Source organism: Rhinopithecus roxellana, chromosome 7, assembly GCF_007565055.1.
Source record: "Rhinopithecus roxellana isolate Shanxi Qingling chromosome 7, ASM756505v1, whole genome shotgun sequence".
NCBI lineage: Eukaryota > Metazoa > Chordata > Mammalia > Primates > Cercopithecidae > Rhinopithecus > Rhinopithecus roxellana.
The window spans coordinates 43,724,280-43,742,970 of NC_044555.1; the positions used below are offsets into that span (position 1 = coordinate 43,724,280).

The following is an 18,691-nucleotide window of genomic DNA, read 5'->3' on the forward strand; positions in this document are numbered from 1 at the left end:
TTGTTATTTGTTTTCTGGTTGTTTCGTAGTCTTCTCTTTCTTTTCTTCTTTTCTGTCTTTTAGTGAAGGGGATTTTCTCTTGTGGTATGTTTTAAGTTTCTTAAAAATTTTTATGTCTATTGTATATATTTTAGATTTTAGGTTATCCTGAGACTTGCAAATAATATCTTATAACCTCTTTTTAAAAGCTTATAACAACACTGGTTGCATAAAGAAACAGACAAGCAAAAATATAACAAATAAAAACTCTCTACTTTAACTTCATCTCCCCAATTTTTAGTTACTTGTTGTTTCTATTTATATCTTATAGTATTGTCTTTGTCTTGAGAAGTTGTAGCTGCTATTTTGTTTGGTTTATCTTTTCATCTTTTCTCTTAATATATTAGTAGTTTTCACACCACAATTACAATGTTATAATATTCTGTGTTTTTTTCTGTGTACTTGCTATTACCTGCAGATGATTTCTTATTGCTCATTAACATCCATTTCTTTCAGGTTAAAGAACACTTTTTAGCATTTCTTGTAGAACAGGTCTTGTGTTGATGAAATCTCTCAGCTTTTGTTTATCTGGGAGAGTCTTTATTTCTCCTTCATGTTTGAAGAATATTTTTGCTGAATACACTATTCTAGAGTAAAAGTGTTTTTTTCTTCCTTTAGCAGTTTAAATATGTTGTGCCACTCTCTCCTGGTCTGTAAGGTTTTAATTGAAAACTCTGCAGCCAAACACATTGGAGCTTCATTGTATCTTCTTTGTTTCTTTTCTCTTGCTTTTATAATCTATTCTTTATTCTGAACCTTTTACAGTTTGATTATTAAATGTCTTGTGATAGTCTTCTTTGGATTAAATCTGTTTGGTGTTCAACAACCTTCCTGTACTTGAGTATTGATACTGTTCTCTATATTTTGAAAGTTCTCTGTTATTATCCTATTTAATAAAGTTCTATGCCTATCTCTCTCTCTACCTCCTCTTTGAGACTAACAACTGTTAGATTTGCCCTTTTGAGTCTATTTTCTAAATCCTGTAAGCATATTTTATTGTTTTGTTTTCTTTTGTATCTTCTTGCTGTGTATTTTCAAATAGCCTGTCTATTTTTATATATACTTTAAATTCTGGAGTACATGTGCAGAACGTGCAGGTTTTGTTACATAGGTATATACGTGCCATGGTGGTTTGCTGTTCCCATCAACCCATCAACTACATAAGGTATTTCTCCCAGTGTCATCCCCCCAACACCCCCCACCCCCTGACAGGCCCTGGTGTGTGATGTTCACCTCCTTATGTCCGTGTGTTCTCATTGTTCAACTCCCACTTATGATTGAGAACATGCGGTGTTTGGTTTTCTGTTCTTCTGATAGTTTGCTGAGAATTATGGTTTCCAGCTTCATCCATGTCCCTGCAAAGGACATGAATTCATGTTCTTTTATGACTGCATAGTATTCCATGGTGTACATGTGGCACATTTATATTATACAGTCTATTATTGATGAAAATTTGGGTTGATTTCAAGTCTTTGCTATTGTAAATAGTGCTGTAATAAACATACGTGTGCATGTGTCTTTATAGTAGAATGATTTATAAACCTTTGGGTATATATCCAATAATGGGATTGCTGGGTCAAATGGTATTTCTAGTTCTAGATCCTTGAGGAATCACCACACTGTCTTCCACAATAGATGAACTAATTTACATTCCTACCAACAGTGAAAAGCATTCCTATTTCTCCACATCCTCTCCAGCATCTGCTGCTTCCTGACATTTTCATGATAGCCATTCAAACTGGCATGAGATGGTATCTCATTGTGGTTTTAATTTCCATTTCTCTAATGACCAGTGACGATGAACATTTTTTCATATGTCTATTGGCTGCATAAGTGTCTTCTTTTGAGACGTGTCTGTTCATATCCTTTGCCCACTTTTTGATGGAGTTGTTTTTTTTCTTGTAAATTTGTTAAACTTCTTTGTAGATTCTGGATATTAGACTTTTGTCAGACCTTTGCCTGTTCACTCTGATGATAGTTTCTTTTGCTGCACAGAAGCTCTTTAGTTTAATTAGATCCAATTTGTCAATTTTGGCTTTTGTTGTCATTGCTTTTGGTGTTTTAGTCATGAAGGCTTTGCCCATGCCTATGTCCTGAATGGCATTGCCCAGGTTTTCTTCTAGAATTTTTATGGTCCTAGGTCTTACATTTAAGTCTTTGATCCATCTTGAGTTGATTTTTCTATAAGGTGTAAGGAAGGGGTCCAGTTTCAGTTTTCTGCTTATGGCTAGCCAGTTTTCCCAAAAACATTTATTAAATAGGGAACCTGTTCCCCATTGATTGTTTGTGTCAGGTTTGTCAAAGATCGGATGGTTGTATATGTGTGGTGTTATTTCTGAGGCCTCCATTCTGTTCTGTTGGTCTATATATGTGTTTTGGTACCAGTACCACGTTGTTTTGGTTACTGTAGCCTTGTAGCATAGTTTGAAGTAAAGTAGCATGATGTCTCCAGCTTTGTTTTTCTTGCTTAGGTTGGTCTTGGCTATGCGGGCTCTTTTTCGGTTCCATATGAAGTTTAAAGTAGTTTTTCCAATTCCATGAAGAAAGTCATTGGTAGCTTGATGGGGATAGCATTGAATCTACAAATTACTTTGGGCAATATGGCCATTTTCACAATATTGATTCTTCCTATCCACGAGCATGGAAAGTTTTTCCATTTGTTTGTGTCCTCTCTTATTTCCTTGAGTAGTGGTTTGTAGTTCTCCTTGAAGAGGTCTTTCACATCCCTTGTAAGTTGGATTCCTAGGTATTTTATTCTCTTTGTAGCAATTGTGAATGGGAGTTCACTCATGATTTGGCTCTCTGGCTGTTATTGGTGTGCAGAAATGCTTGTGATTTTTGCACACTGATTTTGTATCCTGAGACTTTGCTGAAGTTGCTTATCAGCTTAAGGAGATTTTGGGCTGAGATAATGGGGTTTTCTAAATATACAATCAGGTCAACTGCGAAGAGAGACGATTTGACTTCCTCTCTTCCTATTTGAATATGCTTTATTTCTTTCACTTGCCTGATTGCCCTGGCCAGAACTTCCAATACTATGTTGAATAGAAGTGGTGAGAGAGGGCATCTTTGTCTTGTGCCAGTTTTCAAAGGGAATGCTTCCAGTTTTTGCCCATTTCGTATTATATTGGCTGTGGGTTTGTCATAAATAGCTCTTACTATTTGGAGATGCATTCGATTGATACCTAATTTATTGAGAGTTTTTAGCATGAAGAGGTGTTGAATATTATCGAAGGCTTTTTCTGCATCTATTGAGATAATCATGTGGTCTTTGTCATTGCTTCTGTTGATGTGATGGATTACATTTATTGATTTGTGTATGTTGAACCAGCCTTGCATCCCGGGGATGAAGCTTGATCATGTTGGATAAGCTTTTTAATGTGCTTCTGGATTCAGTTTGCCAGTATTTTATTGAGAATCTTCACACGGATGTTCATCAGGGATATTGGCCTGAAATTTTCTTTTTTTGTTGTGTCTCTGTCAGGTTTTGGTATCAGGATGATACTGATCTCATAAAATGAGTTAGGGAGGATTCCCTTTTTCTATAGTTTGGAACAATTTCAGAAGGAATGGTACCAGCTCCTCTTTGTACCTCTGGTAGAATTTGGGTGTGAATCCGTCTGACCCTGGACTTTTTTTTGGTTGGTAGGCCATTATTTATTGCCTCAATTTCTTAAGCTGTTACTGGTTTATTCAGGGATTTGAATTCTTCCTGGTTTAGTCTTGGGAGGGTGTATGTGTCCAGGAATTTATTCATTTCTTCTAGATTTTGTAATTTATTTGTGATATAGAGATATTTATAGTATTTTCTGATGGTAGTTTTTATTTCTGTGGGATCAGTGGTGATATCCCCCTTATTATTTTTATTGCATCTATTTGATTCTTCTCTCTTTTCTTCTTTATAATTCTGGCTAGTGTTCTATTTATTTTGTTGATCTTTTCAAAAAATCAGCTTCTGAATTAATTGATGGTTGGAAAAGTTTTTTGTGTCTCTATCTCCTTAAGTTCTGCTCTGATCTTAGTTATTTTTTGTCTTCTGCTAGATTTTGAATTTGTTTGCTGTTGCTTCCATAGTTCTTTTAATATTTATGTTAGCATGGTAATTTTAGATATTTCCTGCTTTCTCTTGTGGGCATTTAGTGCTATAAATTTCCCTCTACACACTGCTTTAAATGTGTCTCAGAGACTCTGGTAAGTTGTGTCTTTGTTCTCATTGGTTTCAAAGAACATCTTTATTTCTGCCTTCATTTTGCTATTTATGCAGTAGTCATTTAGGAGCACGTTGTTCAGTTTCCATGCAGTTGTGCGGTTTTGAGTGAGTTTCTTAATCCTGAGTTCTAATTTGATTGCACTGTGGTCTGAGAGACAGTTTGTTGTGATTTCTGTTCTTTTACATTTGCTGAGGAGTGTTTTACTTCCAATCATGTGGTCTGTTTTAGAATAAATGTGATGAGATGCTGAGAAGAATGTATATTCTGTTGATTTGGGGTGGAGAGTTCTGTAGATGTCTACTAGGCCCTCTTGGCCCAGATGTGACTTCAAGTCCTGAACACCCTTGTTAATTTTCTGTGTCGTTGATCTGCCTGATATTGACAGTGGGGTGTTAAAGTTTCCCACTATTATTGTGTGGGAGTCTAAGTCTCTTTGTACAGCTCTAAGAACTTCTTTTAGGAATCTGGGTACTCCTGTATTGGACGCATATATATTTAGGATAGTTAGCTCTTGCTGCATTGATCCCTTTATCATTATGTAATGGCCTTCTTTGTCTCTTTTGATCTTTGTTGGTTTAAAGTCCATTTTATCAGAGATTAGGATTGCAACTCCTGCTTTTTTTTTTTCTTCTTCTTTTCTAAAAAATTTTACTTTACATTCTGGGATGCATGTGCAGAGCGTGCAGGTTTGTTACACAGGCATGCATGTGACATGGTGGCTTGCTGCACATATTGACCCATCCTCTAAGTTCCCTCCCCTTGCACCCCCCTCCATCCAACAGGCCCTGGTGTGTGTTATTCCCCACCCCTGGGTGTCCATGTGTTCTCATTGTTCAACTCCCACTTATGAGTGAGATCATGTGGTGTTTGGTTTTCTCTTCCTGTATTAGTTTGCTGAGGATGATGGCTTCCAGCTTCATCCATGTCCCAGCAAATGTCGTGTCTCATTCCTTCTTATGGCTGCGTAGTAGTCCATGGTGTATATTTGCCACATTTTCTTCATTCAGTCTATTATTGATGGGTATTTGCGTTGGCTCCATGACTTTGCTATTGCAAATAGTGCTGCAAGAAACATATGCGTGCATGTGTCTTCACAGTAGAATGATTTATACTCCTTTGAGTGTATACCCAGTGTTGGCATTGTTAGGTCAAATGGTATTTCTGGTTCTAGATCCTTGAGGAATTGCCACACTGCCTTCCACAATGATTGAACTAATTTACATTCCCACCAGCAATGTAAAAGCATTCCTACTTCTCCACAGCCTCATCAACATCTATTGTGTCTTGAGTTTGTAATAATCGCCATTCTGACTAGCATGAGATAGTATCTCATCGTGGTTTTGATTTGCATTTCTCTAATGATCAGTGAGGTTGAGGGTTTTTTCATGTTTCTTGGCCATGTAAACGTCCTCTTTTGAGAAGTGTCTGTTCATATCCTTTGCCCACTTTTTGATGGGATTGTTTGTTTTTTTCCTCATAAATTTGCTTAAGTTCCTTGTAAATCATGGATACTGGACCTCTGTCAGATGGGTAGATTGCAAAAACTTTCTCCTATTCTGTAGGCTGCCTTTTCACTCCTATGATAGCTTCTTTTGCTGTGCAGAAGCTCTTTTTTTTTTTTTTTTATACTTTAAGTTCTAGGGTACATGTGCATAACGTGCAGGTTTGTTACATGTGTATACTCGTGCCATGTTGGTGTGCTGCACCCATCAACTCGTCAGCACCCATCAATTCGTCATTTATATCAGGTATAACTCCCAATGCAATCCCTCCCCCCTCCCCCCTCCCCATGATAGGCCCCGATGTGTGATGTTCCCCTTCCCGAGTCCAAGTGATCTCATTGTTCAGTTCCCACCTATGAGTGAGAACATGCGGTGTTTGGTTTTCTCTTCTTGTGACAGTTTGCTAACAATGATGGTTTCCAGCTGCATCCATGTCCCTACAAAAGACACAAACTCATCCTTTTTTATGGCTGCTTAGTATTCCATGGTGTATAGGTGCCACATTTTCTTAATCCAGTCTGTCACTGATGGACATTTGGGTTGATTCCAAGTCTTTGCTATTGTGAATAGTGCCGCAATAAACATACGTGTGCATGTGTCTTTGTAGTAGAATAATTTATAATCCTTTGGGCATATACCCAGTAGTGGGATGGCTGGGTCATATGGTACATCTAGTTCTAGATCCTTGAGGAATTGCCATACTGTTTTCCATAATGGTTGAACTAGTTTACAATCCCACCAACAGTGTAAAAGTGTTCCTATTTCTCCACATCCTCTCCAGCACCTGTTGTTTCCTGATTTTTTAATGATTGCCATTCTAACTGGTGTGAGATGGTATCTCATTGTGGTTTTGATTTGCATTTCTCTGATGGCGAGTGATGATGAGCATTTTTTCATGTGTCTGTTGGCTGTATGAATGTCTTCTTTTGAGAAATGTCTGTTCATATCCTTCGCCCACTTTTTGATGGGGTTGTTTGTTTTTTTCTTGTATATTTGTTTGAGTTCTTTGTAGATTTTGGGTATTAGCCCTTTGTCAGATGAGTAGAATGCAGAAATTTTCTCCCATTCTGTAGGTTGCCTGTTCACTCTGATGGTAGTTTCTTTTGCTGTGCAGAAGCTCTTTAGTTTAATTAGATCCCATTTGTCAATTTTGGCTTTTGCTGCCATTGCTTTTGGTGTTTTAGACATGAAGTCCTTGCCCATGCCTATGTCCTGAATGGTACTACCTAGATTTTCTTCTAGGGTTTTTATGGTATTAGGTCTAACATTGAAGTCTCTAATCCATCTTGAATTAATCTTCGTATAAGGAGTAAGGAAAGGATTCAGTTTCAGCTTTCTACTTATGGCTAGCCAATTTTCCCGGCACCATTTATTAAATAGGGAATCCTTTCCCCATTTCTTGTTTCTCTCAGGTTTGTCAAAGATCAGATGGCTGTAGATGTGTGGTATTATTTCTGAGGACTCTGTTCTGTTCCATTGGTCTATATCTCTGTTTTGGTACCAGTACCATGCTGTTTTGGTTACTGTAGCCTTGTAGTATAGTTTGAAGTCAGGTAGCGTGACGCCTCCAGCTTTGTCCTTTTGACTTAGGATTGTCTTGGCAATGCAGACTCCTTTTTGGTTCCATATGAACTTTAAAGCAGTTATTTCCAATTCTGTGAAGAAACTCATTGGTAGCTTGATGGGGATGGCATTGAATCTATAAATAACCTTGGGCAGTATGGCCATTTTCACGATATTGATTCTTCCTATCCATGAGCATGGTATGTTCTTCCATTTGTTTGTGTCCTCTTTGATTTCACTGAGCAGTGGTTTGTAGTTCTCCTTGAAGAGGTCCTTTACATCCCTTGTAAGTTGGATTCCTAGGTATTTTATTCTCTTTGAAGCAATTGTGAATGGAAGTTCATTCCTGATTTGGCTCTCTGCTTGTCTGTTACTGGTGTATAAGAATGCTTGTGATTTTTGCACATTAATTTTGTATCCTGAGACTTTGCTGAAGTTTCCTATCAGCTTAAGGAGATTTTGGGCTGAGACAATGGGGTTTTCTAAATATGCAATCATGTCATCTGCAAACAGGGACAATTTGACTTCTTCTTTTCCTAACTGGATACCCTTGATTTCTTTCTCTTGCCTGATTGCCCTAGCCAGAACTTCCAACACTATATTGAATAGGAGTGGTGAGAGAGGGCATCCCTGTCTTGTGCCAGTTTTCAAAGGGAATTTTTCCAGTTTTTGCCCATTCAGTATGATATTGGCTGTGGGTTTGTCATAAATAGCTCTTATTATTTTGAGGTACGTTCCATCAATACCGAATTTCTTGAGCGTTTTTAGCATGAAGGGCTGTTGAATTTTGTCAAAAGCCTTTTCTGCATCTATTGAGATAGTCATGTGGTTCTTGACTTTGGTTCTGTTTATATGCTGGATTATGTTTATTGATTTGCGAATGTTGAACCAGCCTTGCATCCCAGGGATGAAGCCCACTTGATCATGGTGGATAAGCTTTTGGATGTGCTGCTGAATCTGGTTTGCCAGTATTTTATTGAGGATTTTTGCATCGATGTTCATCAGGGATATTGGTCTAAAATTCTCTTTTTTTGTTGTGTCTCTGCCAGGCTTTGGTATCAGGATGATGTTGGCCTCATAAAATGAGTTAGGGAGGATTCCCTCTTTTTCTATTGATTGGAATAGTTTCAGAAGGAATGGTACCAGCTCCTCCTTGTACCTCTGGTAGAATTCAGCTGTGAATCCATCTGGTCCTGGACATTTTTTGGTGGGTAGGCTATTAATTGCTGCCTCAATTTCACAGCCTGCTATTGGTCTATTCAGGGATTCAACTTCTTCCTGGTTTAGTCTTGGGAGAGTGTAAGTCTCCAGGAAACTATGCATTTCTTCTAGATTTTCTAGTTTATTTGCGCAGAGGTGTTTATAGTATTGTCTGATGGTAGTTTGTATTTCTGTGTGGTGGGTGGTGATATCCCCTTTATCATTTTTTATTGCGTCTATTTGATTCCTCTCTCTTTTCTTCTTTATTAGTCTTGCTAGCGGTCTGTCAATTTTGTTGATTTTTCAAAAAACCAACTCCTGGATTCAATGATTTTTTGGAGGGTTTTTTGTGTCTCTATCTCCTTCAGTTCTGCTCTGATCTTAGTTATTTCTTGCCTTCTGCTAGCTTTTGAATGTGTTTGCTCTTGCCTCTCTAGTTCTTTTAATTGCGATGTTAGAGTGTCAATTTTAGATCTCTCCTGCTTTCTCTTGTGGGCATTTAGTGCTATAAATTTCCCTCTACACACTGCTTTGAATGTGTCCCAGCGATTCTGGTCTGTTGTATCTTTGTTCTCATTGGTTTCAAAGAACATTTTTATTTCTGCCTTCATTTCGTTATGTACCCAGTAGTCATTCAGGAGCAGGTTGTTCAGTTTCCATGTAGTTGAGCGGTTTTGATTGAGTTTCTTAGTCCTGAGTTCTAGTTTGATTGCATTGTGGTCTGAGAGACAGTTTGTTATAATTTCTGTTCTTGTACATTTGCTGAGGAGTGCTTTACTTCCATTTATGTGGTCAATTTTGGAATAAGTGCGATGTGGTGCTGAGAAGAATGTATATTCTGTTGATTTGGGGTAGAGAGTTCTATAGATGTGTATTAGGTCCGCTTGGTGCAGAGATGAGTTCAATTCCTGGATATCCTTGTTAACTTTCTGTCTCGTTGATCTGTCTAATGTTGACAGTGGAGTGTTGAAGTCTCCCATTATTATTGTATGGGAGTCTAAGTCTCTTTGTAAGTCTCTAAGGACTTGCTTTATGAATCTGGGTGCTCCTGTATTGGGTGCATATATGTTGAGGAGGGTTAGCTCTTCCTGTTGAATTGATCCCTTTACCATTATGTAATGGCCTTCTTTGTCTCTTTTGATCTTTGATGGTTTAAAGTCTGTTTTATCAGAGACTAAGATTGCAACCCCTGCTTTTTTTTGTTCTCCATTTGCTTGGTAGATCTTCCTCCATCTCTTTATTTTGAGCCTATGTATGTCTCTGCATGTAAGATGGGTCTCCTGAATACAGCAGACTGATGGGTCTTGACTCTTTATCCAGTTTGCCAGTCTGTGTCTTTTAATTGGAGCATTTAGTCCATTTACATTTAAGGTTAATATTGTTATGTGTGAACTTGATCCTGCCATTATGATATTAACCGGTTATTTTGCTCGTTAGTTGATGTGGTTTCTTCCTAGCCTCGATGGTCTTTACATTTTGGCATGTTTTTGCAATGGCTGGTACCGGTTGTTCCTTTCCATGTTTAGGGCTTCCTTCACGGTCTCTTGTAAGGCAGGCCTGGTGGTGACAAAATCTCTAAGCATTTGCTTATCTGTAAAGGATTTTATTTCTCCTTCACTTATGAAACTTAGTTTGGCTGGATATGAAATTCTGGGTTGAAAATTCTTTTCTTTAAGAACGTTGAATATTGGCCCCCACTCTCTTCTGGCTTGTAGAGTTTCTGCCGAGAGGTCTGCTGTTAGTCTGATGGGCTTCCCTTTGTGGGTAACCCGACCTTTCTCTCTGGCTGCCCTTAAGATTTTTTCCTTCATTTCAACTTTGGTGAATCTGGCAATTATGTGTCTTGGAGTTGCTCTTCTGGAGGAGTATCTTTGTGGCGTTCTCTGTATTTCCTGAATTTGAATGTTGGCCTGCCCTACTAGGTTGGGGAAGTTCTCCTGGATGATATCCTGAAGAGTGTTTTCCAACTTGGTTCCATTTTCCCCCTCACTTTCAGGCACCCCAATCAGATGTAGATTTGGTCTTTTTACATAATCCCATACTCTTGTAGGCTTTGTTCATTTCTTTTTCTTCTTTTTTCTTTTGGTTTCTCTTCTCGCTTCATTTCATTCATTTGATCCTCAATCGCTGATACTCTTTCTTCCAGTTGATCGAGTCGGTTACTGAAGCTTGTGCATTTGTCATGTATTTCTCGTGTCATGGTTTTCATCTCTGCCATTTCGTTTATGACCTTCTCTGCATTCATTAGTCTAGCTGTCAATTCTTCCACTCTTTTTTCAAGATTTTTAGTTTCTTTGCACTGGGTACGTAATTCCTCCTTTAGCTCTGAGAAGTTTGATGGACTGAAGCCTTCTTCTCTCATCTCGTCAAAGGCATTCTCTTACCAGCTTTGATCCGTTGCTGGCGATGGGCTGCACTCCTTTGCAGGGGGAGATGCGCTCTTATTTTTTGAATTTCCAGCTTTTCTGCCCTGCTTTTTCCCCATCTTTGTGGTTTTATCTGTCTCTGGTCTTTGATGATGGTGACATACTGATGGGGTTTTGGTATAGGTGTCCTTCCTGTTTGATAGTTTTCCTTCTGACAGTCAGGACCCTCAGCTATAGGTCTGTTGGAGATTGCTTGAGGTCCACTCCAGACCCTGTTTGCCTGGGTGTCAGCAGCAGAGGTTGCAGAAGATAGAATATTGCTGAACAGCGAGTGTACCTGTCTGATTCTTACTTTGGAAGCTTCCTCTCAGGGGTGTACTCCACCCTGTGAGGTGTGGGGTGTCAGACTGCCCCTAGTGGGGGATGTCTCCCAGGTAGGCTACTCAGGGGTCAGGGACCCACTTGAGCAGGCAGTCTGCCCGTTCTCAGATCTCAACCTCTGTGTTGGGAGATCCACTGCTCTCTTCAAAGCTGTCAGACAGTGTCGTTCGCGTCTTCTCTGGCCTCTCCTGCTTCCCCTGTTGTTTTTTTAGCTGAGCCCTGCCCCCAGAGGTGGAGTCTATAGAGACAGGCAGGTTTCCTTGAGCTGCTGTGAGCTCCACCTAGTTAGAGCTTCCCAGCGGCTTTATTTACCTACTTAAGCCTCAGCAATGGTGGGTGCCCCTCCCCCAGCCTCGCTGCTGCCTCGCAGTTAGATCGCGGCAGACTGCTGTGTTAACAATGAGGGAGGCTCCGTGGGCGTGGGACCCTCCCCGCCAGGTGAGGGATATATTCTTCTGGTGTGCCTGTTTGCTTAAAGCGCAGTATTGGGGTGGGAGTTACCCAATTTTCCAGGTGTTGTGTGTCTCAGTTCCCCTGGCTAGGAAAAGGGATTCCCTTCCCCCTTGCGCTTTCCAGGTGAAGCGATGCCTTGCCCTGCTTCAGCTCTCGCTGGTCAGGCTGCAGCAGCTGACCAGCACCGATTGTCCGGCACTCCCTCGTGAGATGACCCCTGTACCTCAGTTGAAAATGCAGAAATCACCGGTCTTCTGTGTTGCTCGCGCTGGGAGTTGGAGACTGGAGCTGTTCCTATTCGGCCATCTTGCTCCGCCCCGGTCTTTTTTTTTTTTTTTTTTTTTTTTTGCTTTCTATTTGCTTCGTAAATATTCCTCCATTCCTTTATTTTGAGCCTATGTGTGTCTTTGCACATGAGATCGGTCTCCTGAATACAGCACACTGATGTGTCTTGACTCTTTGTCTAATTTGCCGGTCTGTGTCTTTTAATTGGGGCGTTTTGCCCATTTACACTTAAGGTTAATATTGTTGTGTGTGAATGTGATCCTGTCACTTTGATGCTAGCTGGTTGTTTTGCCCACTAGCTGATGCTGTTTCTTCATAGTGTCAATGGTCTTTACAATTTGGTATGTTTTTGCAGTCGCTGGTACTGGTTGCTCCTCTCCATGTTTAGTGCCTCCTCCAGGAGCCCTTGTAATGCAGGCCTGGTAGTGACAAATTCTCTCAGCATTTGCTTGTCTGTAAAGGATTTTATTTCTCCTTTGCTTATGAAGTTTAGTGTGGCTGGCCATAAAATTCTGGCTTGAAAATTCTTTTCTTTAAGAATGTTGAATATGGGCCCCCACTCTCTTCTGGCTTGTAGTGTTTCTGCAGAGAGATCCACTGTTAGTCTGATGGGCTTCCCTTTGTGGTAACCCCACCTTTCTCTCTGGTTGCCCTTAAAATTTTTTTCTTCATTTCAACCTTGGTGAATCTGACATTTGTGCGTCTTGGGATTGCTATTCTCGAGGAGTGTCTTAGTGGTGTTCTCTGTATTTCCTGAATTTGAATGTTAGCTGTCTTGCTAGGTTGGGGAGTTTCTCCTGGATAATGTCCTGAAGAGCATTTTCCAACTTGGTTCCATTCTTCTCGTCACTTTCAGGCACACCAATCGAATGTAGATTTGGTCTTTTCACATCATCCTATATTTCTTGTAGGCTTTGTTCATTCCTTTTTATTTTTTTCCCTAATCTTGTCTTCTCTCTTTATTTCATTAAGTTGACCTTCAATCACTGATATCCTCTCTCCACTTGATTGATTCAGCTATTGAAACTTGTGTGTGCTCCACGAAGTTCTCATGCTGTGTTTTTCAGCTCCATCAGGTCATTTATGTTCTTTACACTGACTATATTAGTTAGCAATTTGTCTAACCTTTTTTCAAGGTTCTTAGCTTCCTTGCATTGGGTTAGAACATGCTCCTTTAGCTCACAGGAGTTTGTTATTACCCACCTTCTGAAGCCTCCTTCTGTCAATTCGTCAAACTCATTCTCCATCCAGTTTTGTTCCCTTGCTGCTGAGGAGTTGTGATCCTTTGGAGGAGAAAAGATGTTCTGGTTTTTGAAATTTTCAGCCTTTTTGTGCTGGTTTCTCTCCATCTTTGTGGACTTATCTACCTTTTGTCTTTGATGTCGGTGACCTTCAGATGGGGTCTTTGAGTGGACATGCTATTCCTTTCTGTTTGTTTGTTTCCCTTCTGACGGTCAGGCCCCTCTGCTTTCAGTCTGCTTGGGTTTTCTGGAGGTCTACTCCTGACCCTTTTTGCCTGGGTCTCACCAGCAGAGGCTGCAGAACAGCAAAGATTGCTGCTTGATCTTTCCTCTGGAAGCTTTGTCTCAGAGGGGCACCTGCCAGATGGTAGTCAGACCTCTCTTGTATCCTCATACATATCCTCTCTGTTGGCCCCTAATGGGAGGTGTCTCCCATTCAGGAGACACCATGGTCAGGAACCCACTTGAGGAGGCAGTCTGACCCTTAGCAAAGCTTGAGCACTGTGCTGGGAGGTCTGCTGCTCTCTTCAGAGCCATCAGGCAGGGACGTTTAAGTCTGCTGAAGCTCCACCCACAGCTGCCTTTTTCCCCAGGTGCTCTGTCTAAGGGAGATGGGAGTTTTATCTATAAGTCCCTGACTGGAGCTGCTGCCTTTTTTTCAGAGATGGCCTGCCCAGAGAAGGGAAATCTGGCAGTCTGGCCACAGCAACCTCCCTGAGCTGCCGTGGGCTCTGCCCAGTTTGAACTTCTCAACAACTTTGTTTACACTGTGAGCCTAAAACTGCCTACTCAAGCCTTAGCAATGGCGGACGCCCCAGCCCCCACCAAGCTGGAGCATCCCAGGTTGATGTCAGACTGCTGCTGTGCTCGCAGCCAGAATTTCAAGCCAGTGGATCTTAGTTTGCTAGGCTCCGTGGGGGTGAAACCCGCCAAGCCAAACCACTTGACTCCCTAGCTTCAGCACCCCTTTCCAGGGGAGTGATTGGTTCTGTCTCGCTGGGGTTCCAGGCGCCACTAGGGTATGAGAAAAAAAAAAAAAAAAAAAAAACAACAAACTCCTGCAGCTAGTTTAGTGTGTGCCCAAATGGTAGCCCACTTTTGTGCTTTAAACCCAGGGCCCTGGCAGGGTAGGCACCAGAGGGAATCTCCTGGTTTGCAGGTTGCAAAAACCATGGGACAAGAACAGTATCTGTGCCATAGTTCCTCAGGTTCAGTCCCTCATCGCTTCCCTTGAGTGGGGCAGAAAATTCCCTGACTCCTTGAGCTTCCCTGGCGAGGTGGCGCCCCACCCTGCTTTGGCTGGCACTCTGTGGGCTGTACCCACTGTTCAACCAGTCCAAATGAGATGAATCAGGTACCTCAGTTGGAAATGCAGAAATCACCCACCTTCTGTGTGATCTCACTAGGAGCTGCAGACTGGAGCTATTCTTGTTTGGCTATCTTGTCAGCAATCCATAGCCTGTCTTTTTAAGCTATAAATTCTTTTTTCTGCTTGATCAGTTCAGTCATTAAGAGACTCTCATGCATTCTTTGGTATGTTAGTTGCATTTTTACCGCCAAGATTTCTACTTGATTCTTTTTAATTACTTTCATTTCTTTGTTAAATTGATCTAATGAGATTATGAATTTCTTGTTTTGTGTTATCTTGAATTTCTTTGAATTTTCTGTAACAGCTATTTTGAATTCTCTATCTTAGAGGTCTCTTTCTTTCCAGGATTGGCCCCTCACGTCTTCTTTAATTTGCTTGATGAGTTCATGTTTTCCTGGATGATCTTGGTGCTTGTGGATGTTTGTTGGTTTCTGGGCATTTAATGAGTCAGGTATTTATTGCAGCTTTCAAAGTCTGGCCTGTTTGTACCCATACTTCTTCGGAAAACTTGTCAGGTATTTGAAGGGACTTGGGTGTTGTGATCTATGTTTTGGTCATTTCCATATCTTCCTTAGAGGGTACCCTAGGCCCAGTAGTGCTTTGGTTCTTTCAGATTCTTAGGTACCACCTTGTGATCATGGATAAGATCCAGAAGTATTCTCTGGTTTATCAGGCAGAGACTTTTTTTTCCTTATGTTCTTTCATAAAATTGGAGTCTCTCTCTCTCTCTGTGCTGAGCTGCCTGAAGCTGAGGGAAAAGTAACACAATCACCACTGTGGCCACCACTACTGTGACTGCGGTGTGGCTGACCTGAAGCCAGCCAGCATTGGTCTTGCCCAAGTCCTGCTGTAACCACTATCTGGCTACCACCTATGATTGTTCAAGACTCTAGGGCTCTACAATTAGCAGGAGATCAAGCCAGCCAGTGTTATGTTATTCTCTTCAGGGTGGCTAGTTTCCTGAACCCCAGGTGGGTCCAGATATGCTTTCTTGGGGCCAGGGCCTGGAATTGGCAACTTTAGAAAGCCACTTGGTGCTCTATTCTACTGTGGCTTAGTTGGTACCAAAATCACAAGACAATATCTTTCTCTTCCCTTTCTTCCCTCCCCTTTCTCCAGGCAGAGGAATCTCTCCCTTTGTCCACCACCACCATGGGCTCATGAAGATTACAGCCAGGGTATTACTGATGTTTACTTAAGGCCCAAAAACTCAGCAGTCATCTTGTCTTGAATGCTATCAGGTCTGGTATTCACCCTGCAAGGGAGTGGGCTCCTCTCTGGCCTAAAGCAAGTCCAGAAATACCATCCATCCAAGGCTAAAGCCCTTGAATGAGGGACCCCAAGATCCCTTTAGGTGCTCTTTTCCACTCTGGCTGAGTTTATACATAAGCTGTAAAACAAATTCATTTTTAATCCTTTCCTCTTATTTTCTCAAGTAGAAGAATTCTCTTCTTGTTAATGCACACTTCAAGCCACCAAGTCTCAGAATCTTACCTGAGGCCTACAGCATGCACTACCCGATTGCCACTGCTGATTTTTCAGAGCCCAAGGGCTCTTTATTCAGCATATAATGAATTCTCCAAGGACTTGGTCCTTCTTTTCAAGGCAGTGGGTTTCCCACTCTGTCCCGGAGTGTGTCTAAGAATGTTTTCTGGGAGCTACGGTCTGGAATGGGAGCTTATGTTTCTGCCCAGTTCCCTATTCTACTGTGGCTAAGCTTGTATCCAAATTGCAACACAAAGTCCTTTTTACTTTTCTCTCTCCTCTCCTCAAGCAGAAGGAAGAGGTCTCTTTTGGAGCTGCAAGCTGTGTTGTATGGTGCTAGGGAAGAGGTGATGGAAACACTCCACTAGCCACCCTGTTAATGTCTCACTATGTCACATGTCACCCACATCGACTGGCTCTGAGCCCAGAACAGCACTGGGACTTGTGTAAGAATTGGAGGCCTTATGGCTGGCCTGTTAAGTTTATTTAGGACCCAGAGCACTTTAGCCTGTGAAGGTGAGACTTGCCAAAACTCAAGTTCCAACCGCTGGTATGGGTGATTCTCCTCTGATTATGGCTGGTCTAAATGCTCGCTGCCTGGGGTTCAACTGAGTTCTGTTTACTGTTGGAAGCACTAAGTTCCAATGTAAAGTCTCACAATTGCTGTGCTCTTCCCCTCACCCCGCCCCCCACCCCAAGTGCCTAAATTCTCAGTCTGTACCACATGACAACTGCTAGGGGATGGGGAAAAAGTGGTGTCAGCAGTTCAAAACTGTGTTTTCTACCCTCTTCAGTGGCTCTCTCACTGATATGAAGTTAAAGCCAGGTACTGTGATTGTTCATCTGACTCTTGGTTCTTTAGAAGGTGCTTTTTGTGTAAATATTAATCTCTGGGATCCTAGCTACAGGGGAGCCCCGAATATTTGAACTGGCAGAAGGATCTGACCAGAGAGTAAGCAGAGGCAGAGCTTCAGCCAGTGCAGAGCCCATGGGCTTTTGTGCACAGGGCAACTGTAGCAGGGCACAACCATAGGTGCCTGTCCCCTAGGGCACCCATCATCCTCCAAGTTGCTCTAGCCCCAAGTAACTGCTAGGCTAGGAAAAAACGGGGCCATCATCACGGTGGGAATGGGGCATGTCTATTCTGCAGGCCCTCCAGACACTCCCAGGTTTCCTATCTGTCTATTCTAAAGGAGCATGTGCACAGCACAGCCTCTGCTGCCCAGCCTGAGAGCTTTGCTCCAACTGAATAATTTCCCTGTGGCCTGGCAGCACTTTGGATTTCACAACTCAGCCAGAGCGTGACCCTGTAGGTCCAGAGTACGAAGTAATGGCGCCCCGGGGCTGTGGTACACAGCTTAAGAGTGCCAAGATGATATCTGTGATCAGCATTCAAGCAGGAGAAGGGACCCCACTGCCAGAGCACTGAGAGGGATGAGACCCACAGATTCATGGGCTGGTACATGAGCAGCATGTTTCTCCTACCACAGGGTCCATCTGAAAATGGTGTGACCTCTCTCTCTGCTGCAACCTCTGCGTGAGAGTGCCCCATGGCACAGAACACCTAACAAAGGAAATGCAGACATGATGCCAGTGATTGGAGAGGGCTCCCCCAAGGCCCAGGAGTGGACCTGGTGAAGGAGTCACCTTTCTCTCTCCCACAACTACAAAGCATGGCTACCAGTGTGAGACAATACAAAAAAGCTGCCTGGCTAAGAGCCTGTCTTCCCGCCATTATTCTTAACTATTGTAGGTAGCAGTTGTCATTCTTTTGATTTCATGTAAGGACATTTTGTAAGGCTGGTATAGTTGTGTTACATTCTCTCAGCACTTGCTTGTCTTTGAAGATGTGTAAGTTCTACTAACATATGACCCTGTGAAACAAAGGACAACAATCCAGCCATAAATAAACATCCTGTACAGAGTCTTGGCCCTCTGAAAACATTATAAAAGAAAGTAAAGCAACTACACTCAACTTACAATACAGTTAAAGAAACACGAGTCTTTGCAAATGAGAAAAAAATCAGTGCAAGGTGCTCACTACAGCAGCACATATACTAAAACTGGAAGAATGCAGAGAAAATGAGCATGGCCCCTATGCAAGGATGACTGGTAGATTTATGAAGCATTACATATTTTAAAATCTTACATTTTCATAAAAACAGAATCAATGCAAAAACTCTGGCGATTCAAAAAACTAGAGTAACCAGAGTAGTGCCTTATCTCCAAAGAAGCCCACTGGCTCCTCAGCAATGGTTCTTACCTAGATTGAAATGACTAAAAATTTACTGATAATTTTTAATATAATTGGAAGGATTATCAGAAGAATAGACCAAGCTGAGGAAAGAAGCTCAGAACTAGAAGACCAGTTCTTTGAATCAAGTCAGCCAGACACAAATAAAGATAATTTAAAAACTGAACAAAATCTCTGACAAATATTGTATTATATAAAGAGATCAAACCTACAACACATTAATATTCCTGACAGAGATGAGATAATAAGCACCTTGAAAATTATCATTAAGGACATAGGCCGTAAAAATTTATCTAATCTCACTAGAGCAGTTTACATGCAAATTCAGGAAATACAGAGAAT

General features: G+C 41.5%; 1 non-coding gene across 1 annotated transcript; it reads left to right on the forward strand.

Moving 5' to 3' along the window:
* The first annotated feature begins 18,128 nt into the window (after window positions 1–18,128).
* On the forward strand, window positions 18,129–18,235 carry LOC115898833. The gene has a single exon (XR_004058498.1). It is a non-coding gene; the product is annotated as a U6 spliceosomal RNA (small nuclear RNA).
* The last annotated feature ends 456 nt before the right edge of the window (window positions 18,236–18,691 follow it).